Below are 20,018 nucleotides of genomic sequence, written 5' to 3'. Positions count from 1 at the left end.
GATCAGCTAGCCCAAGACGTCTTCCCCTCAATTCCTTCGTTTCCATTACCTGAAAACGTTGAGCTCACTAGATATTTGGTGCAGAAAACTTGCTGTTGAAAGCATGCCTTTTATGGGTATATGGCTTTAACGTTGCTCCATTTTCAGTGTTAACATTAGACCTCCCTGTGCTGTACACCAAAATATACCTGTTCACGGCCCACTCATGGCAATGTCATCAGGGCATTGTTTGTGAATCTAAATTTATTTGTAGTCATTAATAACTTAGTCAATGTAATGGCGTACAGGGTCTGTAAATTAAACATTTAGGCCTAAATTTAAGAGGGCCTAGCGCCTCCTTGCTCCACATTAGCATCCTTTTTATCTCTAATGTGACCCAACGAGGCGAAAACCGCCACAACATATTTACAAAGTAGCTCAATATATGAATTGTGCCTCTTTCTAACCCCTTGCCTAACATTATACCTGCACCAGGCATAATGTATACAAGGGGGGTGTTCCCCCACTAGGGGAACCGCAAAAATGGCACAGTGGAATCTCTTTGATTCCATTGCGTCATTTTTTGAGCCTACATTGAATGCATGCACAGAGCAGGCGTTAAAAGGGGACACACCATTGCTTTTAATGGGCCCCTATGTACTGTGCAGGATTAGCTCCAATATTTTGGTGCTAATCCTACAGAGTACATTAATAGCATCAAAAATGTCAACGCTATTGCCTCTAAATACAGCGCACACATAATGGAGGTAGAGGGCGCTAAGGGGCGAAGGAAAAGTGGCGCTGCATTGGATGCAGCACCACTTTTCTTAAATCAGGCCCTTAGAATGACAAAAAAGTCTAAATAGTTTTCTCATAATATATACACTATGCCGCACCTTTATCCTATTTATGGAGTAGGTGCCTTCCAATGAAAATAGCTAAATACAGCAAAACAAATTATGGGATACAGTATAGGTGACTATGATAAGTGCTCAGGGCACAAACATCCTAGACGATTTGGGACTGTTGTGGGTCGGTTTAGTGGGATATTCATGGTCTGCGAGTTGCTGAACTCTTGCTTCTCCATCAAGACTTACCCAACTTAGCAGACAGTTTTAGTGGGCGAAGGCCGGGTCTAAACATTTGAATATGAAGTGTTTACCCTTCAAACTGTTGTGCTGAAGCTGTCTGCTACCACCAAGCCCTTTGAGGTGAGGGAGGAAGATGCCGTAAATAGATTCAGATGTAGGAGTTTTGCAAGCTGAGGGGCCCACTGCTCCAGAAAAGTTCTTGGAAGAATGGACAGAATATCTAGCTGAGTGTTGTCACCCTGAGATGGAATCGAGAGAGAGCATAGAGTGTTGATTTAGAAGCCCCTCTCCTGGGCACTCCTGCAAACCATGAATACTCATATATTACATTTTCATGACAGAGACACGATCCCATGTGAGGCACGCAAGAAAGGGAAATGGCTCACCATTCACCCCACATCTTGATTTTCCTGAACGATACTAGACAGGTCCAGAACCAACAGAAATCATTTGAGTTAGTTTTAGATGGTGAAATGGCAGATTCGCTCTATGAACATGCAATACACATTGCTCTTTCCCGCCAATATCAAAGTGGTTCATAGTTACAAGACCTATTTTTGACACCTTAGAGGTGCGTGTGAATGGGTGGCCAAGAGGGCAGAACTGAGACACTACGAGGCTCTGCAGCTGTACTCCCAGAGCCAATGGGACCGCCTGCCTATGGATAACTGAGACTTGCCTGGCCGTTAGAGAGCCTGCTTGCACAAAGCCGAGGGTGACCTCGGGATGCCCACACTCCTAGAGGTCTGCTAGTGGACATGAAGGGCATGGCTGCATTTCCGGGGCGGCACCAACGCCATCAAAAGCCCGGCGGAAACAGAACACAGAAGACCAAAGATTCACCATCGGAGACACAGGGAAGAACAATGCCGCCATGGAACTGGCTGCAAGTCTTACCGATGCTCATCTATGCCACGCTCCACTTGGAACACCAACGCCGATGAAGACGACAACAGTGAGTACACCCACCTAGCACACAAGGGAGGGAAGGAGGGAGAATAATTAGAGTGACACACACATGCACAACACACACCGACACACACACACCCCATACACGCAACCAGCTGTAGACGAAAAACAATGGCACACGACACACGGCATAATAATGCAAGGACAACAAGAATGCAGTAATGAGAATGTATTGATTGTGAACAGCTACCAAACAGACCAATTGTCCATAAAACAGATATGTACAAATGTACACAAAGGGCCAATGCCCATTCCAAAGTACTAAGGTTCCACATGGCCACAAGACACAGTCCAAGACCCAACTTGAATCCTGACTTCATCCGGATAGAACTCTGCCAGGGCATCAGTTTGCAAGTGGGCAGGCACCTCAGGGGGATGGTGGCTGGGGGGCACCTCAGCCGAATATGGGAACAAGCCCGCTGGTTCTGGAGGGGGCTCCATGCCCATTTCTCTGTGCTGGGGAGTGCAATGCCACAGTCTCTCAGGTGGGTGACTTCCCCAATGGTTCTGGAGGGGGGTCATGCCCATTACTCTGTACTGGGGAGTGCAAGGCCACAGTCTCTCAAGTGGGAGTGCAAGGCCACAGTCTCTTTAGAGGGTGACTTTCCCACTGGTTCTGGAGGGGGCTCCATGCCCATTTCTCTGTGCTAAGGAGTGCAAGGCCACAGTCTCTCAGGTAGGTGACTTTCCCACTGATTCTGGAGGGGGCTCCATACCCATTATTCTGTGCTGGGGAGTGCAAGGCCACAGTCTCTGGAGTGGGTGACTTTCCGACTGGTTATGGAGGGGGCTCCATGCCCATTTCTCTGTGCTGGTGAGTGCAAGGTCACAGTCTCTTAGGCGGGGAACATGCCCATTGCTTCTGGAGGGGGCTCCTTGTACAACATTCCCTGAAGGGTGGCCTACATGGCTGCCGCTGGTGGTGAGGGCTGCACTTTATCATCTAGAGGTGACAGCTGGACTGTGTCAGCAGGTGAAGTTGCCTCCTGGACAGCCTCTGCTGGAGGTGAAGGCTGCACAGCCTCAGCAGGTGAAGGTGCCTCCTGAGCAGCCTCTGCAGGAAGAGTAGGCTGCACTTCCTCAGCTGGCGGTGAGGACCCGTGACCACTGGTGGTGGTGTCACCCTGACAGCCTCTACTGGAGGTGAGGGCTGCACTGTGTCAGCAGGTGAAGGCGCCTCCTGGGCTGCCTCTGCTGGAGGTGAGGGTTGCACGGTTCCAGCAGGTGAAGGTGCCTCTGGGCAGCCTCTGCAGGAGGAGTAGGCTGCACTTCCTCAGCTGGTGGTGAGGGCCCTGTGACACTGGAGGTGGTGGTGGTGTCACCCCGAGAGCCTCCGCTGGAGTCTAGGGCTTCTTCCCCTTCATAGCAGGAGGTGTTGGATTCTTACCCTTCCTGGCAGGGAGTTGAGGGCTTCTTCCCCTTCATGGCGTAATGTGCAGACTCCTAAGCCTTCCTTGCAGGAGTTGAGGGCTTCTTCCCCTCCATGGCAAGAGGTGCGGGCTCCATCCCCTTCATGGCAGGAGGTGTGGGATCCTTAACCTTCCTGGCTGTTGGAGTGGGATCCTTCACTGACTTGCCACCACAACTAGGTGGTGCCACCACTGTCTGTGTGGACTGTTGGCTGAGGTGCTGGGCTCAGTCGTTGGGACCCTGCTCTCAGGGCAGGATGGTGGGAGGGGGAGGGGAGGGAAGAGGTCAAGTTGGGCAAGGAAAAGCTTCTTAGGGACAGTGGGGCAGGATGAGGGAGTAGGGATGGGAGTGGAGGTTGAGGGAGTGGTTGTTGAAGGTGTATGTCTGCTGGACTTGGGTGCAGGTGCATGGGTAGTGTGCTGATGTGAGGTGGATGGCTGTTGGGTGTGTGAGTGCTTGCGTTTGTGTCCTTTAGGAGGGGGAACAGACAAGGTGGGAGAGGACAAAGCGGAGGTGTGCATGGATGTTGTAGAGATGTCTGCTAGTGAGGTGTGCGTACTGCTTGGTGTGATGATGCTGAGGGTGGATGTTGATGCAGTGCATGCAGCTGTGAATATGGACGTGACTGTGAGGGAGGTAGAGGAGGAGGAGGAGGAGGAGGGGGAGGCAGTGGAGGCAGTGGATGTGGCTGTGTCTGCAACTGTCTGGTGTTTGCTTGAGTGTGTGTGGGATGAAGAGTGATGCCTGTGCTATTATTGTGTGTTGTCTTGTGTGCATGCTCGTCTGTATGTGTGTATGGGATGGGGTGGGGTTGAGGAGACTGGGACTGGGAAGTGGTAGTTGGAGGAGGGACGGTAGGAACAGGGACAATGGCTGCCATCACAGAGAAGGACAGAGCCTGACTCAATCTCTGTTGGGCCGCAAATCCATCTGGGATGCCAGCTCCTGGATGGCATTCACAGTGGTTGACTGCCCCACAGAGATGGATCTCACGAGGTCAATAGCCTCCTCACTCAGGGCAACAGGGCTCACTGGGGCTGGGCCTGAGGTGCCTGGGGCAAAGGAGATGCCCACCCTCCTGGGTGAGCGGGCACAGGCAACTTGCTGAGGGGCTACTGGGAAGGCGATGCTGGCATGGGGGTGGCAGCTGTACTTGCAGCTGGGGTGGTTACAGGTGTGTCTTCCACCACCAGGGAGCTTCCATCGGTGGCTGTATCTGAGTCTGTGTTGTCACCTCCTGTCTCTGCCGTGCTGCTCCCCTCGACCTCCGTCCAACTGGTTCTCTCAACGTCGGTGGACTCTGCCTCCAGGGTCCTGTTGAATGCAGCTCCCTCTGTCGCTGGTGCCCCTGCTCCTCTGTCAGATGATGCTAATGCAAACATGGACAGGATGACAGAAGAAAAAAGGAGGGGAGAGAGAGAAAGGAAACACTGGGTCAATTACTGCACCAACTCCACAGTTGGCATTCACAGCACTGTCACACACAGGGATCAGGATTGAGCACTATGCATTGCACTGCCAGTGATTTGGCTAGATGCCACGGCAAGATGAGGGCCACACAGCGCCAACTGCACCCCTCCAGGTACCCACAAAGCCCTGACTAACATGGAATGCTAACAAGCTAGGTTACCTGCATTTGCCATACACCCATTAGCCTTGATCACTCTGCATCACGCTGCAATGTCTGACCTGGCATTAAAGGGAACCCACTAACTCACACCCACCACCCGGATCCCATGCCACCTACCAAATATTGTAGTAATGTCCACTGTACTCACCCCATTGTGGCTGCTGTTATGCCCTAAAGCGCCCATCCAACTCTGGCTAAGCCACCGCCAGTATGCGGCCCATCAGGGGGTCAGGTTCCAATGGGCTCCCCTTCCTCATTGTGAGGCCATCCCCAGCTGGGCCTCCACGGTCTTCCGTGCCCAGAGTCTCAGGTCCTCCCACCGTTTCGAACAGTGGGTGCTCTGCCTGCCATAGACCCCCAGGGTCCGCACGTCATTGGCGATGGCACACCGTAATACCTTCTTTTGATGGGCGCTGACCTGCAGAGGTAATACAGCCAGGATGACACCATTACACATACAATCCAGCCTGTCACACATATGGCCCACCAGTCCCATTTCAAGATCCATTGGCACACACATCGCCCAGCCCTCACCATGTACACCACCACAAGACACCCCCGATGCTTGCACACACATCTCCATGTATCCTTCCCACATGCATCATTTCCAAGGTGTACTCACCTGTTGGTCTGGAGGCCCATAGAGCAGTCCTTACTGGGGTAGGACCCCATCCCCCAATCGCTCCAACTCCTCCACAGTGAAGGCAGGGGCCCTTTCCCCAGTCACAAGGGCCATGGTAGGTTCCAGTCACAGGTCACAGCAGTACATGCAGTGTAGGTGTTCTCCTGCTGAAGGTCAGGAAACAAGTGAGGAATCAGATAGAAAATGGCAGTCACGTCCGAGGTGGTGTACACCGTCCCCACAGGCACTGATCCACATGGTCACTATACTCCATAGTGCCCCAAATTATCCAATGAGAAATTGCACGGTGGTGCAAGACCGCCTTCCGCCATGATGCCTAACGTCTGCAAAGTTACCTCACTTCCTTCTACCTGTGCCTACATACGGGACAGGCGGTCGCCATTTCATGGTGGCAGACAATGATCATATCAACCTTAACTGCATCACAACCTAGATTAGCACATACCTCGACCATTCCAACTGTCCCATCACATAAATGCACTATGTACACTGAGGTTGTGATTCCATTGTTCAAATTCTGACAGCCTACTCACTCTTGTGTCCCTTAGATACCTACCGCAGTGGATGAATAGGAGGTGGAGACAAACCCCAGTGTAAAGACCCCTTGTGGACTTGGCTACACTGGAGGACAGGCACATTATACTCACCTATAGACAGGGCAGGGCCACAATCACAGAGCTGTGTGGCCAATTGGAGCCTGACCTGATATGTGCTAACTGTCATCCCACTGGGATCCCCCCTCTTGTGCAAGTGCTATCCGTGTTCCATTTCCTGGCAACTGGTTCTTTCCAAGTGACAGTGGGCTTGGCAGCAGGAATGTCACAGCCAATGTTCTTAATCGTGCTGGCAGGAGTTTTGTCTGCCCTGGTGAAACACATGTGCAGCTACATAGCTTTCCCCCAGGTGGAAGATCTGGCCACTCTGAAGGCCGGATTCTATGCAATGTGGCATATCCCCAATATTGTTGGGGCAACTGATAGGACACATATTGCGTAGGTCCCCCCATACCAGAATGAACCGGTGTTCAGGAATCTGAAGAGTTTCCACTCACTGAATGTGGAAATGGTGTGCCTGGTGGACCAGTACATCTCCCACGTCACTGCTAATTATCCTGGGTTGGTGCATGACTTCTTTGTCCTGAGGAATAGCAGCATCCCAAATGTGATGGCCCAACTACAGAGGCACAGAGTGTGGCTAATAGGTGAGCCATGGTCCCCACCCACTGTATATTAGTGTATGCTTTCAGGTGTCATCCCCATAGCATTGCGTGAGGCTAAATGTTGTCCCTCAATACTTGCAGGTGACTCTGGCTACCCAAACCTATCATGGCTGCTGACCCCTGTGAGGAATGCCACGACAGGGGCTGAGGAACGTTATAATGAGGCACATGGGTGAACCAGAAGGATCATCGAGAGGACCTTCGGGCTCCTGTAGGCCAGGTTCAGGTGCCTCCATCTGGTGGATCCCTGTGCTACTCACCCGGGAAGGTCTGCCAGATAGTAGTGGCATGCTGCATGTTGCACAACCTGGCCCTCAGACGGCATGTACCTTTTCTGCAGGAGGAGGAGACTGGAGATGCCCCTTTGGCAGCAGTGGACCCTGAGGACAGTGAGGATGAAGAGGCAGAGGATGAAGACTACCGAACATCAGTTATACGACAATACTTCCAATGACACACAGGTGAGACAGTGCAACTGACCATTCCTCTGGCTATTGATGTTTTCTGTGTGGCTGTAGCATGATGGCATTAACTTCCATTGCATCTCAACTTACTGTCACCTAGGGCTTGTCATTTTACAGATGTTGGAGAGATAACAACTGTGTACTGATTTGATGACTACAGGCAGCTACAGGTCATTATTTCTATGCTCTCACAGTGTTCAGATAATTTGCACTAGATGTGACTGTTTCCGTAAATGCACATTTTCAACACATAAAATTCTAGTAGTCAAGTTGTGTTCAAGGGTGTTTATTGTAGTGCAATGAAATTGAGGGAAATGTTCAATGGCATTGGGTGATGGTGGGGGAAAGTCCAGGGTATTGTTCCTGTCTATGTGTGGCACAGGTCCAGTATCCAAGGGGCCAAAGGAAGGGGAGAAAAGGCAGCTCAAAGTGGACAAGGTGACAGTGTGGGACACAAGTGGGACAATCAGGAGAGTCTCGTTTCCTGGTGGTGGTCTTGGCAAGTGTCTTTGGCACTCTGTCTGGGTCACAGGGAATGTTTGTGGGGTGGTTCACCTTCTGCAGGGGGAAGGGTGCTGGTGGCCTGTGGGTCCTGTGGCGGGACCTCCTGCCTACTAGCTGCAGCGGAAGTGGAGGGCTGGTCAATGGGCTGACTAGTGTTAGGGGCCCACTGGTGTGCTGTTGCTTCCCTCATGATGTTGGCCATGTCTGCCAGCACCCCTGCTATGGAGATCAAGATAGTTTTGATGGGCTGCAATGCCTCCCTGATCCCCTGATACTGTTCCTCCTGCAGCCACTTGTTCTCCTGCATGTCAAGGATCTGGCCCATCGTGTCGTGGGAATGTTGGTAGGCTCCCAGGATCTCGGTGAGTGCCTCTTGGAGAGTCTGTTCCCTGGGCCTGTCCTCCCCCTGGCACACGACGGTCCTCCCAGTGTCCCTGTTGCCCTGTGCCTCCATCCCCTGAACGGTGTGCCCACTGCCACTGACCCCAGGTCCCTGATTGTCTTGGGGATGAGGTGTTGATTGGGGTCCCTGGCAGGTGGGCACACTGCAGATTGACATGTCCAGGAGACAGAGTTGTGGGTACACTGGGTGGGTGCTGTGGTGCTGGATACTGATGGGGGAGGCTCTGTGGTGAACTGTGAGGGGGGTGGGGTGACTGACTGTCCAGTGGTCCCTGATGGGCCAGGTTATTGGTCCAGATCCTGAAGTCCAGAGTTACTGCCACCTCCTCTCTGCTGGGATTGGCTGGGGCACCTGTGGGGATGTAAGTCATGTATTATGCTTCATGTCTGTGACATATTGTACATCCCTGACTTCCCCTCTATCGTTGCTGTTGCCCTGCCACCTTTGTTTGTGTATGGTGATGTATTGTGGGATTGTTAGTTTCCCTATGCTGTGCATGCTTTAGTGATTGGTGTCCACGCAGGGCTGGGAGGGCGTCCATGCATTGGTATGGCATGCAGGATTTGGCATTGGGGTTAGTCAGAGGTGTAGGTGCAGTGTGTGGGATGGACTGGAGTGATGGGAGTCAGGGTGACGGGGTCTGATGATATGTAAGTATGGCGATGATATGTAGTAAATATTGACTTAACAGTGTCCAGTCCTCTGACAACCCTATCGAGTCCCTCAGGCTGCAGTAATGCCAAGACTTGCTCCTCCCATGCTGTGAGCTGTGGGGGAGGAGGTGGGGGTCCACCGCCAGTCCTTTCTATGGCGAGCTGGTGCCTTGCTGCCATGGAATGTGCCTTCCCCCGTAGGGCATTCCACCTCTTTATGATGTCGTCCCTTGTTCTTGGATGCTGTCTCATGGCATTCACCCTGTCCAGGATTCTCCAAAATAGCTCCATCTTCGTGGCAATGGATGTTTGCTGTACCTGTGCTCCTAACAGCTGTGGCTCTACCCTGACTATTTCCTCCACCATGACCTTTAACTCCTCATCAGTGAAACAGGGATGCCTTAGTGGGGACATGGGTGTTGTGCATTTGTGTGTTCATGAGAATGTGTTGAGTAATGTGGTGGGGTGTGTGTGTGTCTAGTTGTCTCTGTGCTGTTCATGTCAATCTCCTTGCATTAATTGTTGTTGGTAAAGGGTAATGTAGGTGTTCATTTTATGGTGTTGTGGGTAGATGGGTGTGGTTTGTGCGTTAGTGTCAGGTGTGTATTTTCAGTGTTGGCCAATGTAGTGTTGTTTTGTACTTGGGTGTCCATTCTTAGCGTGGTGGCGTGTACCACCAGTGGTTTACTGCCATTGAATTTCCGCCGTGGTGATTTGTGGGTCATGATGTGGTGGCCATTGTTTTGTTGGCATAACGGTATGGGTGTTGGTACCACCACTTTAGCAGTGACCTTTGGGCTGGCGGATTTGTGTATGTGGCTGTATTCTGTCGGATTGGTGTGTGTGTGTCATAATATGGGGACTGATATTCGCCCCCACGGCGGTAATGAAAAAGATGCCCTTTGATGTAATACTGACTTAGTGGATGTTCTGAAGCACTTAGAGGTCAGGAGAGAGGAGCAGATAAATATTACCAACCAGGTTGCCAAAAAGCAATATACAGCACAACAAAGACAACTATAAGAAAGAAGACAAATCAGGTTGACTGTTTGCTTGGTTGAGCAAAAGAGAGGAAGAACAGAGATGAGTTGGAGAAATCCAACTGACCAATGGACAGACAAGTAGAAGAGACCAAGGCATAGCACAATAGTTTGCAACAAATTAAAAACACTATGCACTGGGTGACAAACAATGGTTATGCAAGGCATAGCTGAATTCCTTGGTGAGTTACACCTGCTGGTTCTGACTCAAATGTATAACCTGACTCTAGAGAAGTTGTTCTCCATTGAAAAGCTTACTGAGGCACTTAAAAGCACGCCAAACGGAAAAACATCATGGCCAAATGGCTACTCACTTGAAATTTACAAAACGTTCTCCTTGATTGTTGGCACCCACATGTTAAATATGTTCAGGGAGGTTTGTGGGGAGGAGGCACTTCCTCCAGAACTTCTCCAAAACTCCTTCATGCAGCTATAGTGGTGATACCAAAACTTGGCATGCCCAGGAATATATGTAGTGCCTTTTGACCCATTTAACTTCTTAACACATAGGTGAAGTTGTTAGCCAAAATGTTGGCAAACCCCCTTGCATGTGTAATCACCACTTTAATTCACCCACACCAAACATGATTTATGTCCAGATGGATGACTCAGCAAACGCTTAGTAGACTGCATAATTGTTTAAATGAGCTGGGCCAAACATAGGAAGCAATGATCATGTTATCATTAAACACTGAAAAAGTGTTTGACTCCATTGACCAGGTGTACCTCCAGTATACACTGATTGTTTTTGTATTTGGTACCCTATTTTGTAAATGTGTGGGACTGCTATATAAAACACTAATGGAGGCAGTCAACATTCATAGTGTAATGTCATCCCCTCTCCCCCAGCGTGAGGTACTAGGCAGGGGTGTCCGTTGTCACCCCTCCTCTTTTCCCTCTGCATAGAACTCCTGGAATGTTGGCCAGACGTGGGCATGATTTCCTGATGTGATGGGACAATGTTAGCAATATTTTCCTGTATTTGTCTGATCAGAGATGGCCTTTACAGTCACTTTATCAATATTCCAATCCTTTGAGAAATACTCAGGATACAGGATATATTGGGAATAATCAGTAGTTAGCACTATAGGCAGATGGTATTACTTAGGTGATTTCTAAGATATGATCCAGATAACACAAAATACAGTACATTTCCTGGATAGGAAGGTGGATATAGTTAGTTGTGAATATAGGCAGATGCAGAGAGATGGAGATGGGTATCTCTTTCTTTAATGGGGAAAGCGGCAATGGATAAAATGGATATGATTCCAAATCTACTAAATGTTCCACAAAACATCCTGTTCGTCATACCAGATTCTAACTTTGACAAAATAGACATGATCACACAGAGCCTTCTATAGGACAGAGGCAAGCTAAATACTGCCCTTTAGACCCTTCAAAATATAATGGAGGCATTGCATTGCCAGATATTAGGGCATACTAGTGGACGGGGCAGCTTGAGACGGACAACAGGTGGGGGTTCACCTTGAAAATTGACTCCGCTATGACACTGGAAAGACTGGGACTAGATGATCCCTCATATATACATTATATGATCAAAGAAGTAGGCAACATCTGCTGCATCCCGCCCAGGTAACACTAGACATATGAGACAAAGTCACTAGATACTTGCGTTGGCATGGAAAGTTGACCAAGTACACTGCTGTGGAGGGAGCACATGTTAAGGGAAGTCAGGAAGTCAACTGGGTTCTGCCAATTGGATTCTATACGCATCTCCACAACTGGGGTAATATTTTACAAGGGACATTGGAACCATTTGAACTGCTGCAGAAAGAGTCTGAATTGAGATCTACATAGGAATAAAAGTTCCACACATTCCAACATGCTCTGCGAGCAGAGAAAATACAAAGGGAAGAGGTTCCAAATAGTAGCCACCTAGAGAGTAAGCTATTCCAAGGAAGAGATGACAAGTAGTCTCACCAATATAATAAATAACAAACCTGATAAACTTACGAAACCTAGGGTATCCTGGGAGAACAACATCGCTCCTATGGAGGAGGCAGATGGGGAAGCTGCCTTAATGCACCCCAAAGAGGTAGCCACTAAGTATAAATTGAGATTACTTCAGCTGAAAATCCTACATAGACATACTATAAGAGCAGCTGATTATTGAAAATCGGCAAGGCTTAGAGTCCAATTGTTTGCGATGTGGAGTGACTACATTCACATTCATACACACTCTCTGGGAATGCTCCCTTATTGCCAAGTATTGGAACATCATTGTCAATTAACTAGAAGAAATTATGGACCTGGTCATCCCGACAGCACCTCAGGGTGTCCTGCCAGTTGTTGAAATTTGAAGGATAATTTATAAAATGCAACTTGTGCTCAAAACAAAGCTTCTAGATGCTGAGATCACAAGAAAGCTGAAATGAGAAAGCAGCAGGAAGTATACAAGGAGGGCCTAGATCACTTTTTAGGCTCTTAGAGAACCTGGCTCTTTTAGATTCACAAACAAAGACATAGGGAAGGAGTTCCAGGATTTGGCTCCAGTCACAGCTGGAGAGCTACCACCCGCCTGGGTAGTGCTGTATCTGGGACAGATAGTGAAGGGTCCATTAGAAGATTTAAGAGGTCTGGAAGGAACATGGCATTCAAACAGCCTCTGAAAACTAAGGGGACAGTATTTAAAAACTGCCCTATGCAAGTGTGTCAAAACTTTAGATTGAATTCTCCTTTGAAAGAGAAGCCAGTGAAAATCCTTTAATTGAGAAGAAGACACCCAAGAGCTTTTGGGAAGATGAAGAAGAAGCCCAGTTGCTGAATTCTGCACCTGCAGAAGTTTGTAAGTCCAAGATATAAGGCATTGGAATAATCCAGCTGGAATGTTATTAATGTATGGATCACCTTCTTTCTGGCCTTGAATATATCTCCAGCACTAAAACAATCTTTATTGGAAGCCACGGCCAGCTTCTGGAATTCCCTACCCCCATCCATCAGAACCCAATCAATCTTACCTCCAGAAAACTTTTTTAAAAGCCACCGTTTGTGCTCTGCCCCGATTCAACCCATACAACCACTACTGTTGGTCACCTTATTGCCCCTATATCTCTTGCATGCTCTCACTGTTCCCTTCTCTCAAGAACTGTTTCTTATTGGCAACAGTGTAATTTTTGTATCTGACATTTATATCTTCCTAGTTATTTCAATTGAGAACCTCCACCTTCTTGGTAAAGTGGCTGTGAGAAATTGTGTTACTGCTTGAAGAGGGTGAAACTCTACTTAAGCAGGAACCACAATCTTAGTCAGGGTGAGGTACAAGAAATCCCCAAATTAACCTGACGTAAGTTAGGGGGAAAACCACGCCAAGGATGCCAGGACTAACTGTGATGCCATAGAAAACTATAAATTAGTAAATAAATGGAGTGCTGAATACAAAATCAAAAATGAGTTCCATCATGTCTGCAGTGGAAGGACACAACTCATCCAGTGAGAACTCTGAAACTAAAATGCTCCTAAGCAGAGCAATCAAGAATAGGGAGGAAAGCCATTGAATGAAGATCAGTCACCTCACAGATACTGCAAAGGTATTCAGTCATGACCATGGGACTGACCCAAAGCCCATTCTAAGTATATGGTTTTGGAAAGGGTATGCCAGCCACTAACTCAGGACTAAAAAGATAATTCGCAAGAAATGTTTTTTGCAATATATTTTGCTTAAAAAATGCAAGGGGCAGTGATTAAAAATGAACATGTATTTGAATTTAGTGTCCACCACACAACATTAATGTATAACAAATTCAATTCAGGTGCTGAAATTGCATGATCAACAAAGTTTTAACAGCTATGAATTGATCGAAAGTTAGAGTACCAGAATATCATAAACAAAATATTGTCTCACAGAGACATTGTTTACAAGAATATCACTAAAATGAAGTTAATTATAAAAAATCTAAATATAATAGGATGATATTGATGCAGTATTTTTGCTAAGTCTATTGCCTCTAAATACAGTGCATCATGTGGTTTATAGTGTTAACATTAAGCTTAAGCACTATGGAATAGACATCTTTAATTTCAGGCAGCCAGACTCATCCTGGTCTATTTATGGTATGCCACCTGTCTGACCACTTCAATATCAATCTGTTAGACATCAAAGCTTAGTTTGAACAATTTAAGCAGAGTACCCACAGTCTGAAATATGAGGTCATGAGAGACTCGTAATATAGGACAGCGTTTAAGAAGACATATTCTATGATTCACTAAAACCAATACAAATCGTGTACTACCTGCTCCCCCATACATTTGATTGTGTAGTAGGTGGAAAAGAAAATATGCTTTAACATCTCTTGGTCATTCCTGGAAGAGCGCAGTAACACAGCTCATTGCTAAGAACAATGTCAAATTGTTATCAGAGCACTGTCATTCCATTTCCCCTTGTGATTGTATTTACATCTGTTCTTGGTAGAAGAGGTAACTAATCAAGATATTGTACATGGTGGCAGAATAATTACCAGCATATTGTAATACTGAAGGGGACCTGTTAAAAAGAGTTTAAAAAAAACACCTTGATTGATGGTCTTTAAGACGATAATTACATCTTTTCAATAAAGGTTTGGAGACATCGAGGACAAGTGATTGGCACAAATTAACAAAGGTATTTTAGAAAACGTTCCTTGAGATCTCTTTACTGGCTGAGAAGGTTGTTTGTTTTATAGTGCCTGGTAGATGTATCTTGCAATTTGTAAACTTTGCAAGTCATCTTTATTGAACACATTGCAGCAGTTTGCCTTTTCAGATCTATTATGCATAAGCTATTTCCCTTTCTGTGAAACTAGAGCCATGAGGAGGAGGAACCAGTAGTTGAATTCCAGACTTTGGCCCTGATTTATACTTTTTGGTGCAAATCTGCACCAACTCAGTTTTGCACCAAAAGGTTTAGTACCGGATTGCACCATTTCTGTGCACCAGCTGAGCACCATATTTATGGAATGGTGCAAGCCGGTGCAAAGGGTAGGCTAGTGTTTTAAAAAATGACTTTAGTCTGGTTGGCCTAGCAGTAAGGAAGAAGGGGATATTGCACCAAAATTACATTAGGCAGGTTAGAGTAAAATAAATGACTCTAACCTGTCTAGAGTCATTTTCTGACGCAAAACCATCCATACCACATGACTGCTGTCTTAGAAAAGACAGTAGTCATGCCCACCACCCCAATTGCCAGCACAGGGGACCAGGGTCCACTGGGCATGGCCAATGCACCCAGCGCCATGTAGAGGGACCCATTTCAGGGCCCCACAAGGCACTTTAAAAAATTAAATAAAATACTTACCTGTACTTACCTCTACTTACCTGGGATGGTGTCCCCCATCTTCCGCTGTCCCTCTGGTGTGGGTGGGGGTGTCCTTGGGGCCTGGGGAGGGCACATGTGGGTTTATTCCATGGTGTTCCACCATGGAAATAGGCCCACAGATCCCCTAACGCCTGCCCTGACCCACCAAGCTTTGCCCCATTTTTTAACCCCTCCTCCCTCTTGAGCACCATTTTTGCACAGGAATATAAATATGGTGTTAAGGCCAAAGAGTCATTTTTTGCACGGGAACACCTACCTTTCATCTCACTAAGGCAAGGTAGGTTTCCACTTTCAAAAAATGACTTTAACTCCATAAATTTGGTGCTAGAAGGGTCTAGCACCAAAGTATAAATATGGAGTTAGTTTTGCACCAAATTGAGTAAAAAATTACGCTATTTTGGTGCAAACAGAGTATAAATATACCCTTTGTTACTAGGAAACCAGGATTCAATATCCAGCTTCCCCATTTAGCCTAATTGTGACCAGGTAGCCCAAGACTTCTTCCCCTCAATTGCTTCGTTTCCATTACCTGAAAACGTTGGGATCACTAGAAGATGATTGGTGGAGAAAACTTGCTGTTGAAAGCATGCCTTTTATGGGTTTGTAGGCTTTAATGTTGCTCCCTTTTCAATATTAAGATTACTCCTCCCCATGGTGTACACCAAAATATACCTGTTTCACGGCCCACTCATGGCAATGTCATCAGGGCACTGCATGTGAATCTAAATTTATTTTTTGTGATTAATAATACAGTCAATATAATGGCGTACGGGGTATGTTAATTAAACATTTAGGACTAAATGTATAAGAGGGCCTAGTGCCTCCTTGCTCCACATTAGCATCCTTTTTTTTACCCTAATTCGAGGTTAAAGCTGCCACGCCATATTTACAAAGCAGCTCAATGTATGAATTGCGCCACTTTGTAACCCCTTGCGTAACATTATGCCTGTGCCAGGCAGAAGGTATGCAAGGGGGGTGTTCCCTCACTAGGAGGACCGCAAAAATGGTGCAGTGAAATCTCTTAGATTCCATTGCATCATCTTTTGCAGCTACATTTAATGCCTGCACAGAGCAGCCGTTAAAAGGGGACTCACCGTTCCTTTCAATGGGCCCCTATGTACTGTGCAGGATTAACACCAACATTTTGGTGCTAATCCTACAGAGTACATCAATAGCGTCAAATATGTCACAGCTATTGCCTCTAAATACAGTGCACACATGGTGGAGGTAGGGGGCGCTAAGGGGTGCAGGAAAAGTGGCGCTGCATTGGATGCAGCACCACTTTTCTTAAATCAGGCCCTTAGAATGGCAAAAAGAATGAAATAAATATCAACTCTAAATAGTTTTTTCATAATATACACACTATGCTGTACCTTTATCCCATTTATGGAGTAGGTGCCTTCCAATGCAAATAGCTAAATACTGCACAAAAAAAGTTATGGGGCTACAGGATGGGTGACTATGATAAGTGTGTGGGGCAGAAACATCCTAGACCAGTGGTTCCAAAACTTTTGACTTCTGTGGACCCCCACTTTATCATTACTGGAACCCGGGGACCCCCAGTGAATCATTATTGGAAACCGGGGACCCTCCCACTGAGTCATTACTGAAAGCTGGAGATCAAATCTTTTAATATTATTTAATTTTCGAAGCTGTCGCGGACCCCGTGAGGAGGCTTCGCGGACCCCAGGGGTCCCTGGACCACAGGTTGGGAACCACTGTCCTAGATGATTTGGGACTGGTGTGGGTCGGTTTAGTGGAACATCCATGGTCTGCGAGTTGCTATGCGAAAAGAAGTGACAATTTGCATAGGAAGGAGGAAGGGGTCTGTGTTTCTCATTTATGTTACTCTTGGTTTCCAATATTGTGATGTTGTTTCTCAGGGAGCTCTGACTGCCGTGGGAGACTCTTTCCTTGGGAGCCAATAAGGTGGGGTCTTCGTGTGGAATGCATTGTGAATAGCGCAGCATTAACTGAATACAACGCAGGCTGACTGAGAGGAGGCAGAAACGGCGAGTATCAGTGCTTTAAATGAGCCGGTACTGTCCGGTACGGAGTACCAGCACTTTTTTATTTTTAGAGGGATAGTACCTGTACTTCTCAAGAAAAACGTAATACTTTTAATTGGGGAGTACCGGCACTTCCATTTTTCCATTTCGAGGCTGGCGAGTATGATCCTGATGCACTGCTGTGAAGTTTGGATAAGGCGGGATGCTCTGTGGTGGACTCTTAACTAAGAGTTGAGGTGTGATTCTGGCACGCCTTCAGCAAGGGTTTCTTCCATCAAGGTCACAGGTATTCTTACGACTTAGATTACACTTCGATTATCAGTATCAGCCTGGCCCCTGTCTCGGTGTATTTGAAGCAAAAGAAACTGGGAGGAATAAAGTTTATATACAAAGAGCTGCTTGCAGCTAGTAACAAATTCATTTCCTTGTGCCTAAAATCACTCTCCTATAGCCATGTGCGTCGAATCGGACCTGCTGCTGTTCATAAAGGACCTATCTTTCCACTTGTCTTCCACTTGTCAAGACATAAAGAACAATTAATCTGCTCTTTCCTCGCGCATATATTTTTAGGGTCGAGCCTGAGTTGCATGCACTCGCGCATGCGTTTCGCAGCGAGACTCTTTTGTATTTAGAAAAGGTCTCGGAGCCCAGTCAACTTCACCTCAGTGTTTTTTATTGGTTCGTGGGCTTCCCTAATAAAATCTGCTTGCTTTCATTAGTGGAAGGCATGCACACATCATGCCTTTTCCGGTGGCTAGCCCTCCTCGAGCGCAGCGACCAAGTACAGAAAACATGCGAGGCTCGCTGTTTTCCATTGGGCTTGTGGACTACTTTTTCTCTAATTTAGGAGCGCGATCTCGCTTGGCAGAAGTTGAGCGTTTTACATTCTTGATTTCAATTTTTAGTGTTATGTACATAAATGCACTTTTGCCCGATAGGTGAAAAGTCGGGTTAGGAGTTTACAACGCGATCAGCTCTAAAATGAGCAAACTCGAGACCTGTTGCATTGTAAATGCTTGTTTCTAAATGTCCCTACTGTTATGAATGCATTACGATTTTGACTGGGTAGCTCTCTGCAGTTCACGTGGCCATGTCTGTGCAAAAAGACAATGCTAATCCAATAAATTCATATATACTATCACTGCTGCTTGAAACAGACGTCCCGTCCGTAGGGTGCTATGTTGGATCAGTATGTATGGAACAGAGGACATGAATATAAAGGTAGATATGTTTGGTGCACGGCGGCAACAATGTGGCTTGATTGGTGAGGTTAATACTGATTTACTTTATGCCAGAAACTAATACGTACCTTTATCTTACTCTCAACCTACTTCTATCGAGTTGAGGGTGTAATACTGTTGCGATAGCGTTTACACGAAGACATACCCAAGGAAGCAATAAACATATGCACATATATCTCAAGGCTAGTGAATGGAATAATGAAACATTTAATGTTTTAAAATGCAGTCAAGTTTCGGAAAGAAAGAGTGAAGCATTCCCTGCAAATATGGGAGATATAGCATGAATTCTGTGTGCTTGAGCAGTTCAGTGAACCCAGTCAGACTGACAACTAGATTTACTGCACCCGAGGAGACCTGCAGAAGTCGGACTTGAAATCCGCAGGCAAGTCACCATAGGACACAAAGAAATGTTTCAAGCCCTTTGTCGCTTTCATTGGATAAAAGAACATGCTCCCAGGGAAACTATTCACTACCCCCATTCAGAGAACAAAGTACAGTCAGACTCTGTCCTTTGAGAAGAGATCATTCGGTATCCACAGCCTATCTTCTGACATGTTTTCAATAAAAACACCGGGGAGACAGTTGTTTTTGTTTCTTTCGTTTCAACTGCCGCTCAGATACGTCTCAAGGCTGCTCAGAAACAATGTGCATTGAAATAAAAAAATTAAAATCCAGACATTGTGAACCGGTTTTTGTCGTCGAACCGGAGAGAACTCCGGATTTTTTACGGTTGATGTTGATATGTGCATTGATTCCTGCATCACTAATTCAAGTACCGGCATGGGCCACTCAGTCGTTCATCCTTCTGGGGTGGCTTTATAGAGTTCCATTACATTGCTTAGCAGTGACTTCTGCTACGTCCTGTGCAAAAATAAATAAATAAATAAACATCAAGGATGTCCGGATCCGATATCTAGCACAGCATAAAAGCACATTATGACCTCAGTTATTAGTTTCGTGGTAAAAACCGCCAAATTTGGACATTGTGTAAATACCAGTTCCAAAGATTTAATAAATAACACGGGTTAGTTAAATTACACCGATTATGGGGTTTTACTGTACTGTGTACCACGGAACCAGTAGTTAAAGCAAGCGTTAAGTTTCAGGGCGCATATTTAACAAAAAATCATGCAACGCAGCAAGTCATCTTGCTGTGCTGCGCTGCGTGACAGGGAAAGGGCAGGAATTTGCTGTACTGATCATTGTACAGCGCATTCCTAGCTTTTCCCTGTGCTGGTGCACAATGTGCTGCCTAGCCCCAATGCAGGCCCCCTTGCCTTTTTTAAAAGCAGGATTGTTTTTGTGCAGGATGCACAATGCAGCACACATAGAAAATGGAAGTACCAAAGAAAAATAAAGATATTTCTCCATGTTATGCCTCACCTCCGGGAAGCGTAGATTTGACACATTCCAAGTTCTACCAGTAATGGTAAATCTGGAAATGAGACAAAA

This window comes from Pleurodeles waltl, chromosome 2_2, assembly GCF_031143425.1.
Source record: "Pleurodeles waltl isolate 20211129_DDA chromosome 2_2, aPleWal1.hap1.20221129, whole genome shotgun sequence".
NCBI lineage: Eukaryota > Metazoa > Chordata > Amphibia > Caudata > Salamandridae > Pleurodeles > Pleurodeles waltl.
The sequence above is the reverse complement of the archived record's forward strand: the minus strand, read 5'-3'. Positions refer to the sequence as shown.